Genomic DNA, 27,568 nt, shown 5'->3' with positions numbered 1-27,568 from the left:
TGAACCAAGTGGTTCCTCAGTTGTCCGGAACACTTGACGGTTTTCCGGTGGACTGCCGCGACACGTGACTTCTCTAGCTCACCGGGCGACCTTAATTTCCGGCCAAAGTGATGGCAGATACAGGTAATGCCTGTTGGCATCGGTCGAGACGAAAATTGAGCCGAGAAGGGAGAGAAAGAGAGAGAGAGAGAGAGAGAGAGAGAGAGAGAGAGAGAGAGAGAGGCCACGCTACCGCCGATTCAGCGTGGATTTAATTTAATTCCCGTCAGTCTGTTCTGACCGGAGGGTGTCGTAAACACCCTTGGCCGGTTATGGCACACCTGCATTTGTACTGTACTCGTTTTCCTCGTAAGGGTGCGTGAAGCCAGCCTTTTACCTTATTTCATACGATCAAAGCAGCAACCAGCGGTTGCAGATTCTCTTTGCCATAATACATTGTTCTTTTGTGAACGTTCTGCATATTCTGGTTGTGAATATTGGAAGAATGTGGTTACCCGGATGTGGAAAGAAGCCTTGGTGTATTCTCTGGTTTATGAATATTGGAATATTCGATTACCGTGTTTAAAGCTTTGTTATATACGAGCCTTTTAGGAGTCAAACTGATCCAACATTTTATCAATATTTTAATTTCATTAGGTGAGCACACGATTAACATTAAGTTCTCGAGAATCAGATAAATTACTTCCATAACTTTACTCATCGGAAGAAAATGACACGAACAATGCTTACGTTTTGTAGAAAGAACTATTAAAACAAGTAATATTTTAATGTCTTTCAGCGTATTAATATTATGAAATGAGATTTTTAAAATTACTGAGATTTAAAAAAGAGAATGAAACAATTGTTTGTCTGTAAATGATAGAAAATATTGAAATATAACTTATTTTTCTCTCTCTCTCTTCATATGGTATTGATAAAAATTACTGAAAAATTTCAAACACGTTTTATATAAACGCATAAATAATTCTGGGGAAGCTTTCAATCTAAAAATCTATTTTCAAATATTGCATCTGCTTGTTATAAATTCTTGCAGCCTGAAAAATCCGATTATCTATCTGGCAACGATAATTACTGATATATAAACGTATCTGTTCCTGCATAATTATTTACGGAATTATTTCCCATCGTTATTTTCCACCTTATTTACTACTGTGATGTTATAGCCTGTTATTTATCACTGTTCGTTTCACTTCATCTAATATTGTATCTACGTGTCTCGTTTCTGTTGTCCCTCTAGCGTCGAATATTCTGAATTTTGCACGCTAGGGTCGCGTTTCAGCGTACTCGAATTTTAATCGGTTTCAACTTTAATGAAGCCGCCGCGTAATTGGGAATAATAATTCGATTAATGTATAATTGAACGCGCCGCCCACTTCCCAGCGGTGCTGCTAGCCAAATCACCGGGGTTCATTTGTGTTAACGATGCGACAAATCATCGATTTTACCGACCGAGTTGCGCGAAGATGCTCCGTTAATTGTAGAGCGCGGAAGTTAAACGAGCTTTACGATTCATAGGATTTAACAGAGAACCTTCTTCGAATCGCAGAATCGAACGGACCGATGAATCTCCGTCTAACATACGATCTTTCTTTGAAGTTGGAGATATCAAGATTATATGATACAAACGATAAAACTTGCTTACAAACGAAACGTATAATTAGCTGATACAAGTTCGTGATCGAATTGATAGAAGGCAGACACGAAATAATTGCAAGAAAGTAATTCCTTTGAGTCAAAGACGCAAGTTAATGATATCGTACGCGTACAACGTCAGAAAATTTTATGAATCCAGACATCGTTATAATGCAACAGAGCAAAGTTATAATCGGCAACACAAAGGAACTTCGTATCGCGTGTTCCTTCTATATTGATTTAGTTTCATATCCGAGGCTACAAAAAATTCGATATCATCTACTATGTTCTATAAAGAATTTAAGATAGTAGAACTTCCGCTAGAGTATCACGAGAGAAAGCCAGAGCATCGCAAATTTCCAGCGAAATAAAAGCGATATTGCACTCTTACGTATATCTTATTCGTATCTCTCGTACTTTATACAATTTTAAGAAGCTTGGAAAGATAAAAAATACCTAGGTGTGAACATAACTCACTCAGTTTCATTACGTATCGTTAGAATCCTCTAAAAAAATTCTTAATCATTGCGTATCAGAATTCTGATCGCGAGTGCAAACAAATCCAAATAAATCAGATTGTACACAGTACGAGAAAAAAACTGGAACAAAATAAATTAAAAACCTTGAAGACTCCCCATGCGCTCTCAGAAATTCATGCCACTTGGCTCTTCACCACCCCAATTACCAGCGAGGGGTTGCAAAAGAGGCGTCTCGACGGTGGCGACCCATTAAGCGGCGCCTGTGCGCCGTGCTTTTCGCGCGTTCGCAAAGACGGAGCGTGCGTGTAAACGAGAGGAAGCATCGCGGAAACGGAACAAGTCTATTCGTTGCGCAACAGGAAGCAAAACAACCGGGTGTCCGCCTACGAAAACGGTGCACGACGCTCCTCCGTACGACTGGTAAACGCAAACTGCAGATATGATCTATCTGGTAAATGCAACAAACCCTTCCAGGATCTCTTTCTCCCCTTTAGTTCTTGTTTCACCCCATCGTCAGAGCGTCTCGCAGCAACGGTAACGCGAGCATCGCGACCTGACAGCAGCTGTTTTCACTGCCGCTTAAACAAGCCCTGGATGCTAATTGAAATATCGCGGCCACTAAAATTCTTGGCAAGTTTCCCTCTCTCGAGCCTGCGAGCCGACGAGCGAGCGACCGGAAAGAAGGAGGACAAGGTAGAGGGAGAGAATGAGGCAAGGCGAGGAGTTGTTTTAATTACCCGTCGTCCTCCCTGTGTGCTAGTCATTAGACCACTAATTATAACGTACGGAAGAATGAGTCGCGCCATCCACGAATGAACTGTACCGAGCGGTGAAACACGAACCGAGGAACACGATATTGCGATTTTCGTTGCTTTCAGATAGATATAGACGTTCGCGTATAATTCGTGAACGTGATACGCTAAAGTGATAAATTAACTCTTTCGGGCACTATCTCTCGCTAGTTTCATTATAGTTATATGAACAACTACGTCAGCAAAGGTACAAATATTACAAATAAAGGGCATAAGGAAAAAACATATACGTTTCTGTTAATTTTCTGACCGTTTATGTTACTTTCGGTTCAAAATAAAAACTAGCTATTAGGACACAAAGATTTCTTCTTATTTTATTTCTTCAAGTTTCTTCTTTTTTTTTAACACTAGAACTACCATGCCAATCAAATTGGCTAGTTTTATAATTTTATTTTAAAATTCCTACTTCATGTTATATTTTTTTCCACAATGATGTAATGACTTTCGCAACGATAACTAAAAGAATAATATAATGAACTTTATTTTGTTTTTCTATGTATTTAAACTCCAAATAATTCTGTATCAAGGCTACTTATTATACCAACACCAGTCAAAATGACTGATACTTGTCAAAATGTAAAAGGGTTCCGCAATCTGTTTATCGAACCCCAATTAGCCAGTTTCCTCGTTTCGTGCAACTTCCCACACGTTCTTTAAATTTTTACCGCGTATCATTCGATACGACGATATCAGTTACCAGAAAAATTCCGGATCGATCGCTAGATCGCTAGATGCTAACACTAAAAATAAAATGACTGGTTCTATAATTTTGTAAATGTGCCAACTCTCGTTTAGGAATTATAATCCCAGATGGATTAATAATACCAAAAATACTACGTAACGTGGAATTCCTTCTGTAAGACGGTAATAAATCAATAAATATAAAAATATTCCATTATTACGTATTTTTTAAAAAGACCAGTCATTTTGACTTGCTTTGGTAGAAATAGCTTCGTGTTAACTATCGGTAATTCTAGTGTTAATTATACAGATGTAAATCTCGTAACCTGCGGTGTCGATCAGTTTTATAAAACAATTGGAAACCGGGATCTTCCTAGAACCTTGTGTAAAAGATATCTTTCTGAGAACGGATAAATACTCGAACAATTTGCACTTCTGTTGTGATCTCTTGCGTTGTTATCATTCGTTTCACCGTTTCTTTGAAAACGTTATTCAGAGGCTAACTACTTTCTATAACCCACAACTCAGCAAAAAAAAAAAAGGGAGAAAGGGAGAAAGAATAAAGAGAAGAATAAAAAAAGGCTGCGGAAAATTTGGTTAAATACTGGGAAAGTAGCAATCTTTCGTTTATCCCGTTATCCAATGGCTATTTCTATTTAAAATCGGTTGGCTGGCGGGAACAAAGGGAACGCTCGTTACCGTTCCACAAAAGCTTCTTCAAATTGCATTCTCGAAGTTCGTCGCGTGCAAAATTCGCCTTTTAAATGGGCGCGGTAGCCGCGGGAGCCAAGGGGACAACAAGCTTCGCGTTAATTTCCAGCGCGTTGATACAATTTCACGGCGCATAATCAAGCCACCGGAGTTAAAAGAAGAATCCCGGGGTAAAAAGAAATAGAAAAATTGCGTGCAAAGGGTGAGCCATCGAGGGAGATGGGGGTGTGAGAGAGAGAGAGAGAGAGAGAGCAACACGACTAAGGGAGGACAGTACAAGACGTAATTGCGTTGCCAAGAAGTTTTCTCCGGCTGAAGAGGTAACCAAGGAAATAATGAATGGCTCGGATGCTTTAGCAGGTGCGCGAAGAAAAGGGTGAAAGGAATAAAAGGGGAAATAGAGAAGGGGGCAAAAGGAAAGACGAGGGAGAGTTTTGGTGCTGCTAGCACAGCTCTCATTGTCCCGGATTTCACACGGGAGAGATGAAAACCTTGGTTGGAATGAATTTTTCCCTACCGAGCCAAATTGGACCAAGAAGATTGCCAGCCTGACCGGCTACGTGTCCCTTTTCCGTTGCAAAAGGCGCTTCTCTCAATCCAGAAATTGCCAACGGATCTCCATCTTCAAAAATCTACTTCAACAGGGGCTGGTTTTTTTCTTTTTTATCATGGGAATGATTTTAGGGATATTAGATACTTTTATCGTATTTCGTTATAAGTACTTTTATACGGATAGTTGGACCACTGAAAAATTACAACAAAATAATTGTTTTACCATTTTGTAAAAATGGTAGGTTCGCCAAAGAATCTTTAACTCGGCTCGCTACTGATCATCCTGAAAATTAATTCCATGTCGCTTTCGTGTTTATACAAATTCTTTGGACTTGTTCCTCTCTTTCAATGATTCCCTTAAAGTCAACTGTGGTTACAGTATCATTGATGATAAATATGTGTTCATATCATTTCTCAATTGTTATGAATAATATACATATGTATACAGAATAGAATGTATATATCTAAGAATTAGAATGTTGATTATGACAAATCAAGTAACACACGTTAATCCGGAAGCATCATTAGAGAAACTAATAATTTCTCAAAATGAATTTTCTCCCAAACCAAAATTATGTAATTTAAAAAAAAAGAATAAAAACTTATTAACTTATAAATCTTTTTTACTCAAACCATTTTACATACACACACACACACACACACACACACACACACACACACACACCTCGAACATCGAAACCACATTATGCACCTACAGGTCATAATTTCTACACATTATAAAGCAACTTTGCCTACGTCTCTATGCTGCATCCATATCATCAATGATCCCTGAACGAACAGTGCATCAAACACCACGGGATACAGATATGCAACAGCGCGTGTAAGAATCTTGGTTTTAGCCTGTGATCGACTGTTATTCTCCTCTCTTTGGTTCTGGGTGCGCATAGCACGGGGTCGGGACATGCCGAGACAAGGAGGCGACGACGCCGTGGCTCGTAATATCACGAAAACCGCAAGAAGCTTTAGCAAAGTGCCTGCACTTCGCCTGATGTGCCGCCTACACTCGACTCGCGTTTCCACATCGACCTGTATTCATATGATCGTGTGCGTGCTCGAGTGTGTCGGAACCACGCGAAATAGGCATTCTCGTATAACATTGTACCGGCAGCCGTCTAAAAGCTGGCAGCAACATTCGCAGCATGAAAATGCAAAGCGACAAAGTGCCGCCGATAAAATTCTTCGCCGGTAAAACGATGACGTGAACCGAATGCTCTTCCGCCACCTACTTCCATTCCCGCTTTCTATCGACAGCCAGCCTCGGAGCTCGATATACAGCCGATAATCTAATACATACCACGTTCCGACCGGGAACATCCAGGAATCTCGATGATCCCGCTTCCAGAGGTAAGACGATCCCACGTCGTCCAACTTTACGCTGATTCCTTTTCGCTCGAGGGTGGATCAAGTTCGGGCAGATATATCAAAGAATGTTTGGGGAAAATCTGGAATGTCTTTATTGCTTTTCATTTTCATTCATAATTATGTTTCACGAGAGGGTTTAAGCTTCGCTCTGTGTTTCTTCCTTCAATTTCTTCGATCAGTTGCGGATACTTTGAAGATTTTTAAATTTTTTAGTTTCAATCTTTTTCATATTTTTCATGTTACTATCGTGTAAACTATCGTCGATTTTCGTATTCGAATAATCAAATGATGCAGTACCAGGGTTACAAGATTTGAATGATTTTATCGAAGACCCTATTTCGGATTGGAAAACGTTTAAAATGTTGTAAATTAATCAAATAAAGTCTTGTACATTTTTCATGAACATTCGCAATTTATCAATTATCGGCTTCTACTGTAAGTATCTACCTGATACTTTTCCTTTATTTAATCACCTTGTTTGTTAGTTACAATGCAGTATTTCTTATTTACCTTTTATCTTTCAAGAGAAAGATTCACACCTATGAAAGAAATTCAAACGACTCGTAATTCCTCAAGATACATCGGCGAAAGGTTAATATCATAAATAAGACGATACATAAGATGCGATATCACCGTTGATACATCAAGTATAAAGCTGGAAAGACGATAAGTATCGAATAACCACTGGCAGATCATAGAATAAAATCCGAAGCTCTCGCACGGCTTTATTGTTTTATACCCACGGCTTTCCTTGCCCTCGTATTTCCTTAGCTTTTTATCGCCGAAAAGTGCTCTGTTATTGCCTTCAATAAACAGTTTACTCGTAACTAGCGTGTTCTTTACGACCTCCCACGCGTTGAAATTGCGCGTCATTACGACCCACGTGAAAGCACCGTGTAGATTATAAATAGGATCTTTTATCCCCGAAACTTTCAAACGCCTTGATACTCGAATAAAGACGCGTCATTATCCCACGCGTAAATTTCTTCTTCGTTAAAGCAACCACGTCGTTCCAAACTGTGCATTCCATCTCGTTTCAGAAGATTTAAATTCAAATATCCGGAGAAAAAAATAATAATACGCGTACGATATATATATATGAGATTTTCAAATGTATTCTTTGGAATCATTATAGGAGTAGTGCGTTTTAGTCGCAGACAAATAATCAAACGGGATCAAGATGATAGTACGTGTGACGCACTCGATGTTTTGCTTGGCCCACGTTCTTTTCACTTCGGCTAACGCAAACTCTGTTGCGTTGAAACATTGTTTGTTATTCCTTTCGGGGAGCAAACACGCGTGGGCGTAGCTACAAAGGTGATGATAACAAAATCTGAGGTGGTACATGGCCGTTTGTGTTGGAATTCCTCGTTGTAACATCAATGTACCATAAACTAAGCTCAGAAATAGTACGCGGCCCGTTAATTTAATTTTAACACTTTACTTATCATGTTTCTGGTACGTAGTAGTAGTTAATCGCGATGAAAAGCTCTATTGGAGTATGTCGTAATCATTCAAGAATTTTCCAATGTTTTCGACCATTTACTTCTATATTCGAAAATAGATTTTTCTTTAAACCAATTGGTAATTACGTATATTGACCAGGGCACGCCTGGGGGGTCTTTCAATGATTTTTAAAACGTGTTTCCAGGCTCATAATTCTTTTAATTTTACTTATGCACTCTCGCTCAAAAGTCGTAAAACTTAGGCCATGTTCTATTCTTCGTTTCAAGATTCAGCATTTAATGTAGGTTATGATCTTTTATATTTATATACAGAATTATACGTATTTTATAGGATTGGTGAAGTGGGTTCCACTTCAAGGAAAGCTCCACATCTTTTCTAAAGTTTAGTTTTCTTAGTCCTGGAAGCCATTGAGTATTGTTTAGCACTAAATCAATTTGAAGGACCTCTCAGCCTGGTAGTTTTCTAGGAACATGCCTTGCACAGATGATGAAACAGGGTACAGACAGGCCAGTTTTCCGTAATTGTATAAATACCCATAGACCCATGGCTTCGAAGCTCTTTCGTAAAGTAATGCTGCCATTCTACTTAAACTTATTTATATATTAAATAAATATATTTTTATCTAAAATATATTTTTCTTAATATAAATATATTTTAAATAAATTAATAAATATATTTTTCTATTATAAATTCATCCACGCATTTCCTCTCTCTCTCTCTCTCTCTCTCTCTCTCTCTCTCTCTCTCTCTCTCTCTCTCTCTCTATTACGAGATAAAACCTTAACAAAGAGAAATTTGAATAAAAGTAAACCTCAGTAAATACAACCATATTACATTTACACTAAGAAAACGGAAACCACCAAATATCCAATTGAATGGCAATGCACATAACACAAACAAGGCAAGTTAAATACCTAGAACTCCACTTAGCACACAACTTACATGGAAACAACATACTAAATCAATTATAGACAAAATATGGATAAAAAGAATACAGCTGTACTGGCTAACTAGTGGAAACTCTAAACTCAGCATAGAAAATAAACTAAAAATCTAAAAAAACAATAATAGAACCAATTTGGACATACGAAATACCGCTATGGGGGACAGCAGCAATGAGCCACATAAATAAACTAGAGTCCCTACAATGAAGATACTGAAAACAATAGTCAACGCCCCATGGTATGTCAGAAACGAGGATATACCCAAGACTTAAAAATACCAACGGTCAAGGAAGAAATCGGCAGGTACGCAGAAAAATACAAGGAAAGAAGGGCAAAACACATTCAAACCAGTTGGCTGCAGAAGCGAGCAAAACTCTCATAGAAAGAAGACTACAAAGAAAACACTCCACTGACCTCACTAAAGAAATAAAATAGTCAAATTCCAAGATGGTATCCCACTGGGGGTAGCCATCCATATTTTATTTAGCAATTAAGTTAGAAAAATTTGCCAAATATCCAGCTGGACAAATTGTAAAGTACAAATTAAATAATAATAAAAAAAAGATAAATTTTAATATACTTTCTTCGTCGTATAAACTCTCCAGTTGAATGATATTCTTCCAACGACCGCTCAATTCTTCCCATTCTTGAAGCAAATATAATAATTCCTATAGTCCGAAATGCTCGCCTTTAGTTTTCTAGATATTCATACAAATATTTTCGATACTTTCGACTTTGGTGTAAAAAAGTTCTCTCAAACGAGTGATAAAACCACGAATTTCCCCACATGCCAAAAAACATTTAGACTTGGAGATTCTTAAAGGGAATCTGAAATGCCGTGAAACTTGATGTGTTTCGGAAGCTACCGTCGGCCAAAGGGTGAAACGAAAACGTTTCGAGCGAGAACGATATGGCCGTGGGTGAAGATACAGCGTGACGCACTGCGAAATGTTTAATTGAAGAGTCAGCAACAGCGGGGGATCAGCAGGGCTGGGTTATAAGCGGGAGCAGAAAGTTTACAGGAGGAACGGCGGCACGTTTAGCTCGATATGCTGGCGGAGAGTTGGCAGAAGCTGGGAACACGCGCCGGTAAAACGGCCCGTTACTCGCACTAACGAGTAAACCAGCAGTTGCTCGTTGGACTTTGCCGGTATTATGCTACACGAGCAAATAAACCGGCGTGTTCGGCTAACTCCCTGGTTTCTGGTAAGCCCCTATACACTGGCTACACTCGCTGTAAAGCCCGGCTAACGTCCGCGTGATTGCAATATTCCGCGGCTTGTGGAGTGCGCCGGATGTACGAGGCGTTCGCGCGACCGCGCCGTGTTTTCGCGTCGGTGTGCACACCGACGTCTCGCGACTGTTAAGGCATCCCGACGCACGATGCACCGGTGAAAACTCATTGTCCGTTACACGTTTCGTCCGACCTGGCGAAAGTTAAATTTAATCGAGTCGCGAAACCTGAACGTAGCCGAGAATTTGAAGTTAGCGTCGCGGTTTTCCAGTGTTTGGGAAAGAATAAAGGGATCATGCAGTGAGGTATACAATATGTGTGGCAGACACTTCGATTATGAGCTGATTACTGAACCCACGTTGCTTGAATTCATTTATACGTCAGCTTGAATTACGTGAAGTAAAAATAATACAAATAATTAATCGTCCGATAAGAGAAATTCGGACAAATGGAGTTCCACTGTATGGAGAATGTACAGCAGAATATCGTTTACCCGAACAGATCGGAAAATAAGGCAGTTGGGATAACAGAGGTTCACTGGATAGTTGTCCTGTCCAGCTCTTTCTTTAATTATTAGGTCGAATATTGGGATTCAGGTGTTACGATATCAACTGTTCCTTCTTTGAAGTTCCTTGATGTATAGAATTTATTTTGCGTAGAAACATACAATTGTTTATACGTATATATTACTATACTCATTATATAAATACGTGTTTGTATATATTACAAAGTTACGCTGGATGGTAGATCGGATAATACATCAACATTAATTAGTTCGCATAAACGAAATTCTAGAAGCGGTCAGATGCAATAATAAAAATTGAATTTGAATTCTGTCCTCGAAACAAATGCGAAATAAATACTGAAAGTGGTCGATGTTTTAGCCCGGGAGATTTAAAATGCAATTGTAAATGATCGGAATAAAAAAGGTTTGGGGGTTGAAGTGTGGTTAAGCAGAAGTGTAGTACGGTACAGCTGGACGGTTATCAAACGAAAGCGTAGTCAAATCGATGTTTAGTAGATTTGGAACATTGTCAGTTTGGAGCGTAGTCAAATTGGAATGCAATCAATTCGAGGCGTAGTGAGATCGAAATGCAGCGAATTTGAAGGGTAGTTGAATCAAAACCTGGCTAATTAAATGCATAGTCAAATCGAAACGAGACCGATTCGGACTGTAGTTAAATTGAAACGTTCCCAATGCCAAATGAAGTTAATTTGGGACAAAGTCAAGTTTAGTCAAGTCGAAAAATAGACATTCTAAGCTGCTAATCTCATTCGACTATCTAATACAACATACAGACGCTATGATGTTCGTAACTATTTCACTCTATAATTTAGGTAAAAAAAAGAATTATTAAAAAGACTACGATTATTAAAAAAAAAGAAGAAGAAAGAGAAAAGAAATCTAAAAAAAGATTATTATACTAAATTGTAATGAATATAATTATAATTGTAATTATAATTGTAAATATAAGATATTGTAATTGATAAAAATATTTTATTCTTTTTCTTATTCCTAGATGTTTTTATTTGTTTATGTATTTTTTACATGTTGTTTTTTAAATATTAAAGTTGCGAATAGGAAACGTATACTTTTGGTGTCTGAAAAATATGTAGGGGACTAGTATAGAGGATGTTCGATCGGCGATGTTTAATGACGAGATTGCTCGCTGTTGAAACCGTCGAATATATTTAAAATAATAAATTAGTATACAGACTATATTCGCTGATACGCTCGTACAGTGTATAAATCGCAAAGTAAGATCGCTAATGACTCGTTTATTAAATCGCTGATAATTCGTTGATAACCGAGCGATAACTGATCGACGACTGACCGTAACTCCATTCCTTGCGATCGCGTCCGCTTATTTATACTGGTCGAGGGAGAGTGGGAAAATTCAAATTCGTCTTTGTTCGACAGTCACACGTAACAGCGATATTGTTTTGCTCGGAGTTTATTTATTCTTACCTTACGTGTATCCTAACGATCTTGATACTCCGGGGCAAAACAACAACATGATTTGAATCGTCCTCTAACTCATGTGCCGCTACAAATACTTGGGCATTTTACAATATTTGGAGTTCAATACATATTTTCTACATAAACTGCTAGAAATATCAATATCATATTTTTATCTATTTACAGCATACAGTTAGTATTTTTCTCTCTAATTCATGCCATAGATTTTCCATGGCGTTTAGGTCCAGCAATTGGAGTAGATTTAATATTTGTAAATTACAGAAAAATATTTAAAATAATCAACTGAGCACTAACTATTCGACATAAATGCTACCGCTGCAAGTTTCAACATAAATTCCTACACACGCAACGTTACGTTGCATGGAAAACACGCGGGCCAATTTTTTCGCTGAAATTTTAAATTGGAATCGAAATGATAAAGTGAATAGCGAACAAGGCTGTGTGCACGGATGAACAGTTGTGCAACGGGTTTACGATAAAACGGAGGATACAGAATCCGCTGAAAACTCATCGCCCATTGTGCTCGTCCGCCGCACCGAAAGTTAGGTTTAATCAATTTAGCTTTCTGTAACCAATGCTCGTTCTGCTGCAAACTTCTACGCCGGCAGCACACGGTCGCGTTACGGAAAGGACAAATGAATTGTTGGTACAATGTGGAAATTCTGTTTGACTCGCTTTCCGATAGAGTAAAAATGAAAAAAGAGCTCAGCGGACACGGCACGCCTCTGAAATCATTAAATTAAATGTTTTTACTCGCGTCTTTCCACGTCTTCTTACATGTATCGCGCAAAATGTTTAATATTCGATTAATGGTTACCGATACGGTACTATGTGTTTCCATAGTTAATACATAACCAGATACTGATCAATTGTACTCTTTATTAATTACTTAATTTCATTATATAAATACACGATTAACATTCGGTTCTCAAGGAACAAATGGTTCACCTTCATATGTTGAATCATCGCAAGAATTTGAATATGTTAATTCAAGATAATAATACGACGATAATAACACGACAATCGAAACTCAGCTCTTCAAAGTATAATTCTTGTGTTAATTGCAGAAACCTTCTACTTTAGAATTTACGTAAAACCATCAACCACGAACGTGTTCATATGCAACGCTTTCTTACGAAGGATTTAGGAAAATCAGGATATAAACATGCCCGTTATCCGCGCGATACCGATTATTCATTGTGCGCGTTCGTTTCCCGTGTCGGAAGCTGGATTTAATCAGCTCGCTAATCACTTTATTTTTAGTTTTCGTAACGTCGGAGAATAATAACCGGTTGCATGGCGATGCGAATGATTAATGCTTTATCTATTATCTGGCTCGTTACGCGGCGAACACACACGACGACCGATAGAAAGTTAACAGGGTGATTAATGCGTGAAGGGATGGAGAATAAAAGAAAAGAAGAGAATACGAAGAACATGAAACGATGGAAGCATCAAAAGCGTCCTAAGCGTAGAAATTTCACTTTCCAATTTCTCCGATCAGTCCGATATTCCATCAGCCTCGATTAAACCTGATTGATCTATTCAGGAAGCGCTGATACCGCATAACGAGATCCTCTATGTAAACGCAGAATAATTCCCACACTTATTTTACATGAAAAAGCTTGGTATCCTCGGTACCAGCTGGTATTACTCGTTCAACGAACAATTATCAAGAAAATTGCTATTTTTTTCAAGAATTTTACCTGAGAACTCGATCCATGCGAGATCTCACGACCCCATCGTTTACAAATTAAACGAAACAGACAAAAGAAAGAGAGGAAGATTGTTTTTGTACTACCAGATCGTACTTGTAATTGGAATTTCTTCCCTTCATAGGAGACAATATTCAAAAAATGAAATTCCGTGATAAAATTTGATCAATAAACATTGCAAATTGCGTTTTAACGCAACGTTGGTCCTGAACAGATTTATAAATTGAATGACACGAAGTTCCATAATCATCGTTAGCGGATTAAGCGAAACAAAGACGGGGAAGAAGCCGGAAAAAAAATAGAAGAAAAGGGACACGGAACAAATACAAAATAAAGCAGAAAGCACGGCCTAGGGAAAAAGCAGCCGTTTCGGTAACGCCGTCATGCGTGACGAATATACGCGTTCGCGATTTATGGAGAGAATTGCGGCGATGCAGGTAGCGCGGCTAGTCGCGCCGAAAATTGCTCGTATAAATATTAGAGCTCGCCATTGTCATTCGGTTAATTTTCCGCGGTGTTGGTTGTACCGCGTCAGAAAAGAGGAAAGGGGTTGGTGCTCGTACCGGCGGAACACAGGGTAGAGAGAAAGGGGTGGCAGAGGGTGGACAGAGGGAAAAACACAGATATCCCTACCCCCTCGATGGAATTTTATGCGCTTCGCGCTTTCGATGCAATGCACACGTGCTTCCCCAGCCGCATTTTCGTTGCACCCCCGTGCACCCTTCACGACTCACCCTTACGCGTCACCTCGATGGCACGACAGGCAACATCACCGATAAACGAACAAACATACACACACCTTCACGTATAGATATTCACGCATGCACGTATGCACATCTATGAGTACACAAGCGAATGAACGAACTGAAAAAAATATAGCACAGCACAGGCAACGATTCGCGTAACGTCGACTACGGCCACGAATAATGCCGGGCTGGTGCTGGTAAACGAGTTATCGGGACAAAAGTTACAACTGTTACGAACGCGGTCTGAACCGCGACAATGGATCGACGTGGTGGCCAAAATAATTGTTGGTCCCACGCAATCCTGCATTAACCGCCACCGCCTACGTTTTCCTCGAATTTCTGCAAAACGATTGTTTTCGTAGCGGTGAGTTTCCTTTTCCTCGGATAATTAAGTTAACGAGTTTCTACGGTAACGAGCAGCTGTTGCAAACATTTCTTAGATATTGAAAGATTAAGTAAACGAGTATACCTTCGTTCATAGAAATTCGACTATCCGTTGTCTTTACACGAAACGTGACAACTAATCTGAATGAAAATTTCGTATCAAACGAATCGTAATATTAGGTTGCCCGGAAAGTGTCTTTATTTTACAGACCTGTCTTTTACAACGACGCATCTTTATACAAACACGAAATCTAATCTGTCGAACGTTGTGATCTTTATTTTGATAGAACAAAATGGATCATACGTAATTCGATAAAATAATATAAAACGGAAAATATCGTGCATCCATTATTTTCTTATAAAACGAAAGAAACTTTTCGGACGACCTAATAACACGCACAACGATGATACGAATTTCAAAATTGAAAACAAATATGGATAAATGAAAAATTAATTTTCCTATACCAGGCGAGATTGTTATTACAGTATCGAATATATGGATTGTTTACACTCTGACATTTCAAATATAATAATTCTTGAACGTTCCAATAATTTCGTAGTAATTTTTCAATTTTACTTAAACGTTCGCAAATGCCCTAATACTTAAGAACTACGGTGTACGTCAAATTGAAAAGAACAAGCTAATTAATCATACAGCTGTTTACTACATCTCAAATAGTACATAAATATGAATATTTCAATTAATCGAGCTTTCTATTGTTCACGAATCAGTACGATAATAAATCGTTCAACGACTTTCCTTTGATAACTATTTTCCAAAGAAATTCTTCCACTTCATAGAAAAGAAGAATCCGGCTGCTTTCCCACAAATACAAGCCCTTTTTTTCTCTCGACCATCGGTAGGGGAACCTGCCTCCGGTTATTTTCGATCGAAAAAACGAGCAGGATCGATGACTGATCATGCGTACAATTCGAGATCAGTCTGAGAGGTTAAGCTTTGAAGACAGAGGGTAATCGACAACGTCGAGAGGAGGACCGGCCATTATGTGTGAATGTTCGAGGGTAAACAGGCTGCAATCAATTCACGGGTTCATCGTGGCTGCTCGTCGAGGAGAGGGATGACTTCGAGTGGACGCTGCGCAGAGAATGCTCCTGCATGACTCTCTCTCTCTCTCTCTCTCTCTCTCTCTCTCTCTGTATCTCTCCCCATTCGTGTGTCTTTGTATATACATCTGAATCCGGAGGATTCAGAAAGCGAGATATTGTTACCTGCACTAGCATCGGCAATCAGTCGGCGACATAGGCGCTCTAATATTGCCAATGCAAAAGGGGGAGAAACGTAGTTGGTGAAGAGCAGGGGGAAGTAAAGTGGACTTGCTACAAGATCAGAGAAGGAGACGGAGAAAGAGACGACACGGAGGAGAATAAGTGGCACTCGAGCTCCAATGGGGGAGAGGGCCTGACAGACGGCGAAAGATCGGGATGTTTGGATGTTTGAACGTCAGAGTGCTGAGACAGCACTCCAGCTTTCCACCCCCTTCCTCTCTTTTCTCTTTCTCGATTCGTCAAGTGCTCGCCCCCTAACGTTGTACCTCGATACAACGGGTGTCCATCGTTACTTAACTTTGGTTAAATGGCGCATCTGTTAGCACGAGGTGTAGCACAATACTTGAACCCTTTCATGGCCCTACGTCGAGTTAGATTGTACGTAATTCATTTGATTGCTTCTGCTTTCGGTATATAGAATTGATCACTTTGTAGGCTGAGAAATTAATTTAAATTATATCGAAGATTCATATCGAAATTTAATAGAAACGTATATAAAAGTGGATACATTATTTATAGGTAAATTATGAACAGGTCTTTATATCGAATTTATGAAATATAGTTGGTAGTAAAATGTACAACGTAACTTGAAACGTAATGGAATTTGGTGATGCGTGAACAGAGGAAGAAAATTGAAAAAGAAGTCTATGGTTTTGTAATGTAGTCTAGCAGAATTACATTCAACCTAATCGATCAGTCCGGTTTGCTGTCAGATGGATCGAGCACTTAACCAGGATGATTCTGGGATGTGAATAGGGTGAACAAGGGCCTATCAACTAGCACCCTCGGATAGCCGATAGTCCTTGTCTACCCTACCCACGCTCTACCACACCATGGACTCTAAAATTCGATTTCTACTGACTTTTTTCTTTTCTTACAATACTAATTGTTGATGTTTATTCTAACAATTGTAACGTTCGATATCATTGAACGTTAAACTTTATTATAACGTTTGAATTCATACCCTATCTTTTTAAAACATCTGATTATATAAAATAATTGTTAAACCTTTCCAAACACTGAAATAAGATCCTAGCGTGTATACTTATTAATCCTTAATAAATAGTTTCAACATTCATGAATAGTGGAGAGCTTAAAATGTTTGTAAATATTTATTGCTTGCTATAAACTATCGGAACCAGTTTAACACTAAAGCTACCAACGATTAAAATACAGAATTTCAACGGCAGATCGAAATGAAAGATACATGAAACAAATACATAATGCAAGAAAAAAAATAAGCTTTCAGCCATATATTTCATCAGAGATGGTTCGAATCCCGCAAAAGCTGCGCCATGAATCTATAAAATTTCTATTGAAAAAATACATATCTGATATTTCCAGTGTTAACGTAACAACAAAATACGGAAATTTCATACCGATATCAAAAATACAACGTTTATTTCATACACGAAATTCTAAAGATTCATAGAAAACGATCTAATGATTAATAGATACGCAATTATTGTGTGTCTATTCGTACGATAAATTCGATGGAACGAATTGAATTTCGCTATTGTTGCGTGAGGTAAAGGAACGAGAACCGATAAGGCGGTTGTGATAAAAGAATCACAGTCGAGAAAATATCGATACTCTCGGATATCGAAGACTAGAGTACATCACTCAGCCTTGTCTGACTGTAACGAAAGATAAAGAAGAGCGAGCACCCAACGAATTGACAGGGACAGGTCATTCTTTCGAGCGCAACTATGAGTAATCACGGTCGACCGGATGTATCGATATTACTACACGCTAAAAAGGAGTTTCATGCTGGGCGTACATCAATCATCGATCCTCAGGAATGTTCCTCTTCGACCCGAGGCTCTGACCACGTCTATCGTGCGCTTGAATCTCGCAACGAAAATCTCCTGTTTTTCTTCGGGTTCTTATTGTACTTGTACCTTTCAATTGTAATGAAAGACGTTACACGGGTCGAAACAGATTTACGATATTAGTTCCGTAGAAAAACAAGTTTACAATTGATGGAAGATAAAAAGAAAGTAGAAAAAGTACGGTTCATTGGTGAAAACGGCCATGGAAATTTATGATACATAATCATAAAACACATTAACTAATTATGGACATTAACATTATAGCTAACGATTTCTACTATTGCAATTCAAAAAATACAGTACATTTAGTTAATCATGATCTTAAAATGGTGTAATGAAAATAAAATAGATATGTGTAATTATGTTTCTATTTATGATAAAAGTTAGTATTAGTCGTCTGTACGTTCTTAGAAATTTTAATTGGAAAAAGGGAAGATCAGTTTGATGGTTTTACAACTAAATTGAAATTACTTAGAGTAATCTAGTCTCGAAGATAAAATTAACTTCTTCACACTCTATATTCTAAAACGTTATAGTCAATAACGTTATGTCGTGTACGTCGTGTTTAGGAACATATTCTGTAAATGCTATATCGTTAATCCGGGAACGTTATAGGTCATATTCTGTGCATACAGAAACGTGTAACATATTTCATGCTATACATAACATAATAGGCCTGATAAATTACACCACAAACTGAACAAGTATATCTGGTGGTTCACGATATCAATATCGATAAACAGTAAAACTGTAAACGATGATCTGTAAAATTCAATCAAAAGACATGTAATATACAACAAGAAAGATAGAGGGAAACTGTAAACATCAGCTAATTCAATTTAACTGGACAAAATTATAGTTGTAATTTACGAATAAATATATTTCGCGAAAAAACTAACCAAGCTATCTTAGATTATATAAATAAATTTAGAGAAACATGAGTAGAAAATTAAATAAGTGCTTTCTGTGACTTCACACGGGATTTGAAAATGTCGAAAATAACATATAAATAAATATTTGTTACAAAACGATTAAGTAAGAAATCTCCGATTATATAAATGAAGAATCCCCAACAAGGAATCCAAAGAAGATTAAATAAAGCGCCGAGTAAAAATCACATCCTTCAAATTCACGCAAGATTTTTCAAGAAAAGCCGTTCCATGTTGACACTTTGGTTCGTCGACGTATATTCTCATAGAGCAAAGTTAACAAGATGTTGAACAGCGACGTGCGCATCGTCGGCGTCGAGATCACCGGCGTAGGCGGTTAGTGGAGGAGCTCGATTACCCTCGAGTACCTAATTACCCATCTCCATGTCCCTAAACTCACACAATTCGCGATCTCTCCCTTTCCTGCTCCATCTCCATCTTCCTTGAACACGGCTGGTGCGTTTCCCTCGAGAGACGTGGCGTCGCACCGGTCAGAGAACCGGGTCTGCCGAGGGTCGGGGCATCGTGTGGCGCGCACACAATGATCGATCAGAGTGTCAGTAGGTTACGGTTGGGCAAATTAGCGGCACTCAGGATATTAGACGAGCAGGAAAGCCGGAGCTCTACACGCTTGCCACGAAAGTGCCGGTAGCAGTCAATAACAACGGCGAGCCTTGCCTCGGCTATTAAGAGGGATGTGCCAGGCCAGGTATTAGAGGAAACTAGGGGCTGCTGCCAGGAGATTGCAGCCTCCAAATAGGTTGCCGGCGAGAAAATCGCGTTATCGCGACCGGGGATACTCCTAATAAATTAGTGCCTCCAATTTGTCGTAAATAATCGATTACGAGTACATTTCCGGGGAGGAACCCTAATGCTGCCGCGACGGCGATATCCATCGCTGATAAATTACTGACCTCGTCGGAACTCGATGATTTCGTGAATATATAGATGCTGGCCTTTGACTCAATACTCTACCATTTTCAAGAAATTATAAATTTAATCTGGTGTAGATAATACAATATATAAGGGTGTCTTTAGGGTCGACTTGAGTTAATGACAAACGAATCTTGAACATTTGGAAGTCATTAGGCTGGAAAGTGGCTCTTTATGAAAAGAGATACGATGTCAATTTTGTATCGATGATACCGAGCTATATAGAATACATCTAATCAGATGTAACTTTATATTTGCAATTAAAGTAGAACAATGTAGAAACTATAAAGCTATCATATCAGACAAGTAATTTGTATAATTGAAGTTCGTGCAATACACGTAAGAATTCATTGATTCGTCTTATTACCTATCATTTTTCGTTCGTATAATAGACGTCCACATTCGGATAAGTGGAGTCAATCAGCAGGAGGTCAGTCAATCAGACACTAACTAAAAATACATTCAAGTGAATAGAACTCGTATAAACGGAGTACCCTTACACGCAATGCGCAAGAATAATGGCACCGCTGTTAAAAACACAAAGTTACTAAATCGCACGTGATCAAATCACCGCTACGAAAGCTCGACGACACCCCATGGCTTATTACCATCGCGTAAAGACCAGCAGATAGTTTCAACCATTCGTACCACGCCATCCCGCTTGCGAAACACTTGCGAGACAAGTCTATACGAAAGGAAGGCAAATCGTTCGAATTTCTAGGTGCTCGCATCGACCGCCTTTCGACCGTAAGCGAATTCGGTCTACTCTATGAAGCAGAAAAGGCGACTCTGCGTAGATAGGACGAGAAACCGCGTGAGAAATGTTGCTTCTCTTCCCTTGGTACACGAAGTTAGGAAGCACGAACATGCGATCCTGCATGCATAGACGGGGCATACAAACACGGCGAAGGAAAAGAATACAACCAACGAGGGGGAAACGAAGGAAAGAGAAAGTCTGTTCCGTCGATCCGCGATCCTGACCACAGAGACGTGAGTTTCAGACAGTGTTTCACGTCCGTGTGGCCGTCTGGCGCTCGCTGGTGTGCGTGTACAGTGGTCACTCTCTGGTCGGGGCGATGCCGAGCCAGCAGAGACCGCTAAGCCCACCTGATATGTTCAACCCTCTTGTTCGCCAACCCTTCCTGCCTCTCCTTCTCTCTATTGCACCATCGCTCTGTTGCTCTTCGTTTCGCGTGTACACACAAATACAAGCACGGGGAACGTGTACACGCAGATAGAGGAGAGCGTGCATATACACTGACCCTTTCCTTTGCACCGTGGGGGCTGGCCGCTTTCGAACCGCAAGCCGCAACGGGCTACTGCCTTGATTAAACGCGCCATAGACCGCCATTATCGCTGATTGCGCTAAACATTAACGGCCTGGCCGCCGAAGCTGACCTCCTCCTCTCTCTCTCTCTCTCTCTCTCTCTCTCTCTCTGTGCGTGTTACTCTCTTTAGACAGGGAAAGAGAAGGGGAGAGAGAGTGAGGTAGCAGCTCTCTATCCTCTCGATTTCGAGTCAGGCTCTCGTGGTAGTATCCTGTAGCCGGCCACGATTATTGGGCTGGCATGTACGTTAGCTACGGAATAGCTGCAACGACGGGATTTCGACTGTTCTCGAGTTTCGAAGAGGGAATCTCCACAGACGCGTTGCTCGGTTTCCTCGTGTTTACTACGAATAGTTACAACGATTACACGCTCACCGATTCCACGACACCCTTTCTGCACGGCTATGCTTCGTGTATATCTTGTTGCTGTTTCACGTTAGATTTTCCGTTGTTTCAAGTGCGAAGTAGTAGTTTGACAGTTAGTAATTTACCATTAGAGATTTTCATTTGTAATTCGTTAATGAACCATACAAATTTCCAAGTGACGTGGCGTTACAGTGATTTCAAGTATTTATAGTCATATATTATTCTTAATTCCATTCGATTTCAAGTAACAAATCATGAAACATCTATCGGAATCATCTGCGACCGAACATCTCTCCGCAACGAAACACACGTGCGTTTTAACTCTGCCGAGTTGAAAGTTCGTCGTCAAATGCCAGCTGTCTCTGATCCACACAAGCCAAAAAACCAAACAAACCATCGACAAAAGATACTTTTCACGAAAACAAATACAGCGGCTGACAGCCCCTCTCGCGACAAACAAAACATAACCGAAACAATCGGCGAGGTATTATCGAGGCCGGCGATTGTACCCGCACAGAAAGCAGGAATATTTTTTTTCCAAACATTCCGCGCGAAAGGAAAAGAGAAGGGCCGCGGTAACCGTCGTCATTACCCCGGTCGAGCTCTTGCGTTCGGCCATTGTTCGAGGGTGCATAAAACAAGCAAAAGCCTCCTCCTCTGCTTTCCGCGGATCTCGTTTCTATCTTACTCGGTGTAAATACCGCCGCGGTAATTAACACGGAGGTGGTGAAAACGCGATGGAATGATATTGGATGGGGCGCGGAGCGAGCAAATTAGTGTCACGGCTCCAAACCCCCAGGAACACTCTTTTCTGACTGTTCTCGTTAAGGCACTACTCGTCTCTCTTTCATGATCCTCGTTTCTCTGTTTCTTCGGTTCTCTATCTGTTCCGTGATCCATTATTTTCTTTCTCACTCTCACTCACCCGATAACATCGCTTTTCGCCTGTATCCACCGCGTCGTTGATGGTACTCTGAGGGATAGTGCTCGAGAGGAGCCGCCTCGGGGCGCATTCGCAATGACAACGACGTCGCCAGACACGATGGGAATCCGCATTGTGAACGCGACTTTACGGCCGGTCCCGTCTATGGGGTAACACGTACACACAAACACACACACACGGAGAGCCACATCCACCCAAACACCAAGGAATTATCGTTGTCAGCGGGACCCTCGTAATTCCGGGATGAACATTGAGGAAAACAAGACCTTCGTGCCCGGCTGATAGCGAGCACAATTAACTCGCCGCTGATTATGCACAGGAAGATCAACAGGGGGAACCTCCGCGTTACTCTCGATGAACCTCTGTCCCGATGAATCGATCCAAATGCAATGCGTGGCTATTTACCGTGTACTCTTCTTCCGAATTTCTTCATGTTCCAATATTTGAAAGCTTTTATATCTTTTTAAGTATGTTTCAATGGCGTTCGGTAATATTTTATGAATACGGTTGTATTATGGTTGTATAGATATTTTCAAATCTTTTTTTCCTAATGAACACGTGTGTATAAATTTGCATAAGATTTTACGTAGTTCAATGTCGAGTGGCATAGATCAGATCATACGACAAGTGTCTATACGCAACAATGTTTTTTTATTCCACGACAGAAATATCGCAGCGCGTCATGAATTAATCAACAGTGGAATGTTAATAAATTTTAATTAACTGACTGGCATAAGAAAACTTTCAAGGTGTCTCTAAAGATATTTTAACGTAATTCGATATTAAATATTTCACGATGGAATGTCTTGAAAATTTCAATAAAAGTCCTACGAACGGACAGAATAAATTCCAAAATATCTCTTGCATTATAAAAAAATAGTACATCACTTGATATTTATTCGTAAACGAGTGTAAAATCAATTTCGCGAAACCAATAAAATATAAAAATGGAAAATATGTTAAAAGAAACAGGATTGTGGAATAAAAAGATCGGTCGACATTCGACGCTATAAATCCGCGCCATTGAGGATGGATACCAAGGTAATCATTAATTCCAGCCGCAGGCTCGCCTTAATATAGAACGTAATTTCAGAAAGAGAAGCTTTCAGATCGGCAACGAGATTTCAGCGATCCGCCAGGCGGTAAGAGAGCAGAAATTTCCACGATCCGCTTGCCAAAGGCGCTCTTCAAAGGCTCCGGGGGTCTGGGGTGTTTCCACCATGTTTCCATCATTTTTCGCTTCGAGTTCGTTAACGCCCGTCGCGTTTAAATAACACCCCGGCTCGGTTGTTCTCCTAGCGGGTAATCCGAGAACGTGGATTAAATCGTACGCCAGCACTCCTGTTTTCCTTTTTTCTGAACAAAACTACCGATTTTAAAAGCAGAGATACCGGAGTCTCTCTTTCTCTCTCTCTTTCTCTCTCTCTCTCTTTACGTTGGAGATAAAATTCGTTTCCACGAGCGGATCGACTTTAACGATTGATCCGTTGCGACGTCGAACTCCAACGATCGCTCTTTCCCGTCGTTACTCTCGTTTGATCGTCCGCGTCGAACGACGGGGAAACGAGCCACACGAGTAAAGGAAGAGAAGGTGATTACGCAGTTTAGTGACTCTTCCCAATTTCGACTATTTGACTTCCACCTTTTTTTTAACAGCTTTATTTTAGCACTGGAAAGGAGAAACCAGGTAGGAGGAACTCGTGAAACTGACGTATTAATTATTTATTATCTTATTAAGAAACCGTCGAATTAAAACATCTTTCCATATTTCATAGAAACAGAAGAAATGTAATATTCTTCAGTTCAATTCAAAATTTACCACAAGTTTACTTGTTCATTTAAACGTGCTCCAACAAACAAAAATGCTTTCATCGTTTAAATAATTGCTAGCCTCGAAAGAGCCAAGCACCAACCTAATTTTTTTGGTAAATCTCAAACGTTAAGTAGCTTAGAACAGAAATATAACAAATTAAAAAAACTTCTCACTATTTCGTAAGAAAAGGCTGGAGTGAAATACTAAAACTTGAAAAATCGCTAAACTGCCTATCGAAAGAAAAGAGAAAAAAAATGTATAAAAGGAAGGACAACATCGTCCATCGTTGGGAGGGGTGAAAAGAAAAAGAGGGCGTGCAAAACGAGAAAGGGGTGATCTCTTAACGACTCCCAAGGCACGAGCGGAGGCCGAAGAGGGTGTTCTTTCTACCCTCTGCTTGATAACCGGCATAATGCTAACACCCGGGCATCGATAAAAGTGCGAAACGTCGTGCATAAAAACGGCCGACGAAGGAGGGTTGGTCCTAAGACTCGCAGTCGGCGTGCGAGTACATAAATACGGCCGCAGGGTGTCTCGAAAGCGCAGGGTCGCGCTCCCCTGGGATTAATTAAATGTAAATACCCGGAGCCCGGCTTAGGCGTAGCTTATCGCTCATGATTTAGAATATGCGTCGACCCCATAAAAACCTACCGTCCGACGACGCGACAACAAATTGCCGTGCTTGGTTCCGTCGATCGATATGCGACACGACTTTTGCCCGGGGGACTTTCCGAAGGAAATTATCATTCCCGTTTTAAAAAGGAAAAAGCCCAACTTTCGAGCGAGGTGCAATGAAAATAATACCGACTGCTTTACTTTGAAATCACCCTCTGTGTCGCCCATCTGCAGGCCACGATACGTTAAGCGCGACGGGACACGCGTAATAGTTTTATAGTTTCCTCCGAGTACAGTCGCGGCTTTACCCTTTTCTACCGGAAGTATGGGAGAAGAAACACGAACGAGGAAGAGACACGAAGGAAGAAATAAAAAGATGGGAATAGTAAGATGGAATTCTATGGATGGTACACAGGCTGTTTTAGAAGCAAACTGATAAACTTCGCCTGCATATTTTGCAGCTCATTTCGAATAAAAAATATCCTACATACTATGGAGTTGATTCGTCGAAGCGATATCATTCACAAGTACACGAAACGCTCTCAAGCTATTTAACTTTAACGATGATTATTTAATCGAAACTATGTCAAATTGTTCTTACAATGGTTTGCACAAATTGGTCCAATTAGTGTGAAATACTACATAAGATAATGCTAACAGCTATTGGTATTTCCTGCAACCCCATAGAGAATATGACATTAGGTTGTCCGAAAAGTTTCTTTCGTTTCATAAGGTGATAATAAATGAACAACAATTTCTGTTTTGCATTATTTTATTGAATTAGGTATGATCCATTTCGTTCTATTTCTATTATTATGTTCGTGCATAGTTCAATAAACTAATATAAAACAAAAACCATTATGCGTCTATTATTTCCTTCTAAAACGAAAGAAACTTTTCGGACAACCTAATAGAAGGGGAACTTGTCGGTATTTCTATCTACATTTCGAAAACGAAGGCGAATCGGCTCATGCTGTGTATAACATCTTTCTCTTCGGTTTTACTTTTCTAAATATGCTGGCAAAGTTTGTTGATTTTATTCCACAGCACTCTGTATACTCGATGATAGTACAAGGAAGCGGCGAGTCAAGTTGGAAAGGATGGGACGACTCATAAAAGTAATACGACTGATAAAAGCCACGCCGACGCAACGTTAGACGTCGGTGAACCCATGGAGCCACGGAAGTATCAACGGAGTACTTAAACTCTCGATCGTAGAGAGTCCCTCCGGTGGTAGGCGATGGAATCTCTCAGACCGCTGCTGGTTAACGATTGTTTCTCCAGGGGTAGGTTTTAATGCGCGAAATTTAAGTGGCCGTTCGGTGGCGCGAGAATTAAGCGGCTCTGCCTCTTGCTCGTACGCGTCTGAACAGAAGAAAGCGAGGATGTCTTAAAGGGAGGCATAAAAGCGAAATAACGTTCGATAAAAATTCATGGCCGTGGCGAGTTACCTCGATCGTTACGACCGTGATCGAAGATACTCGCGTGTTAATGACCTCAAGAGGGTTATCCGTGTAACACCGGGGCCTGTTATAGCGTTCAGTCATCCACGTAATTCTCTTTCTCATTTTCTCTGCCGCTTTCTCTCTTCTTCCTTCTCACTCGCTCCACCGATCTCGAGTACGTTACCCTCGTGGAAAAGTGCCAACTCGTTGTTCTTAATTATAGTCTGTTCGAGACCGCGTTTGGTTAGACCCGCGTGGATATCCAATAAGCTGGCGAAAATCACGATTCTCTGGACGTGTTTTCGTACCATCGGTAAACGACACGCGCGTGGACAAATGCTCGGAGAGCGTGACGAGGCTTGTGGCTTATTTTTGGCCGCTACGATGTAGCGAGGTCGTCAAATTGACCAGGCTTGGACATAGGGTGAGTTCGATCTGCGAAATGGAAACTTGAGAAGATTCAACGAGGAGATAAGGTGATTGAGCCTTGTTAACGTCCCTACCTGCTGGTAATCCTCTACAGCTGCAGATTCGACTTTACCAACATGGTCATTATTGTAAGGCAGAAAGCGATACGGGATTAGTAGGGTGTATTTTTAATGGAAGGTTGTGAATACCTATCTTTTCACGAATGACTTGCGGTTTGCAACTTAAGATTTCACTTTCAGAGCCACTTCATAAATATACCGAAATGAGATCGTGATTTATTGAAATCAATCTGCGCTTCGTTAATAAACTGAGACTTGTCGAGTTAGTATTTATGTAGAACAGGTGCATGTGCAATCGTAATAAATGAGTTGCATAAGAGGATCGTTTTATTCCAGTTGAATGGGTTGATTTACGCGAACGCAACGCACCGAGAAAGATGTAAAAGCTGTCTATCAACAAACGATGTCCAATTTCAATCGAAAAAGAATAATAAATGCATTAGGAATACAAGAGTGAAAAGAGAGAAGAAAACAAACCGTGCCCAATATCCACTCTACCGACTATGATTCTATCTGATTACACAAGATCCGATAAGCTTGAGAAATAACTACCGAAAACCCGCAATACATCCGGGGTAAGTGTCGTGGAAGACCACGAAGAAAAGGAATTCTCTTTTCGCTCGACTCGAAAACAGAATTGGTAATGGCATCCTATTCAAGGAGATCGCGATGGTAGGAGAAGAAAGCACGACAGAGCCAGCAATCTATAGAAGAACGAACGAACGATTGGTAAAAGGAGACAGAGAAAGTCGACTCAATTCGTGTGGTATTCCCAGTCAGGCAAACTCGAGTTGCTCCGGATAAAACCTTCCTCCTCGGTCGCGTCCTCTCCGAGTAACATCCTTCCTATCCGAGAGCAGAAGAAAAGG

At 40.1% G+C, this 27,568-nt stretch overlaps 1 protein-coding gene across 4 annotated transcripts in view; it reads right to left on the bottom strand.

Moving 5' to 3' along the window:
* The window catches only part of LOC122568092 (protein groucho-like), a 154,870-nt gene that overhangs the window by 50,684 nt on the left and 76,618 nt on the right, over positions 1-27,568 (bottom strand). The window lies entirely within an intron of this gene.

The sequence above is a fragment of the Bombus pyrosoma genome, linkage group LG6, assembly GCF_014825855.1.
Source record: "Bombus pyrosoma isolate SC7728 linkage group LG6, ASM1482585v1, whole genome shotgun sequence".
In the NCBI taxonomy this organism is placed as follows: Eukaryota; Metazoa; Arthropoda; class Insecta; order Hymenoptera; family Apidae; genus Bombus; species Bombus pyrosoma.
This window is presented reverse-complemented; position numbering and strand designations above follow the sequence as displayed.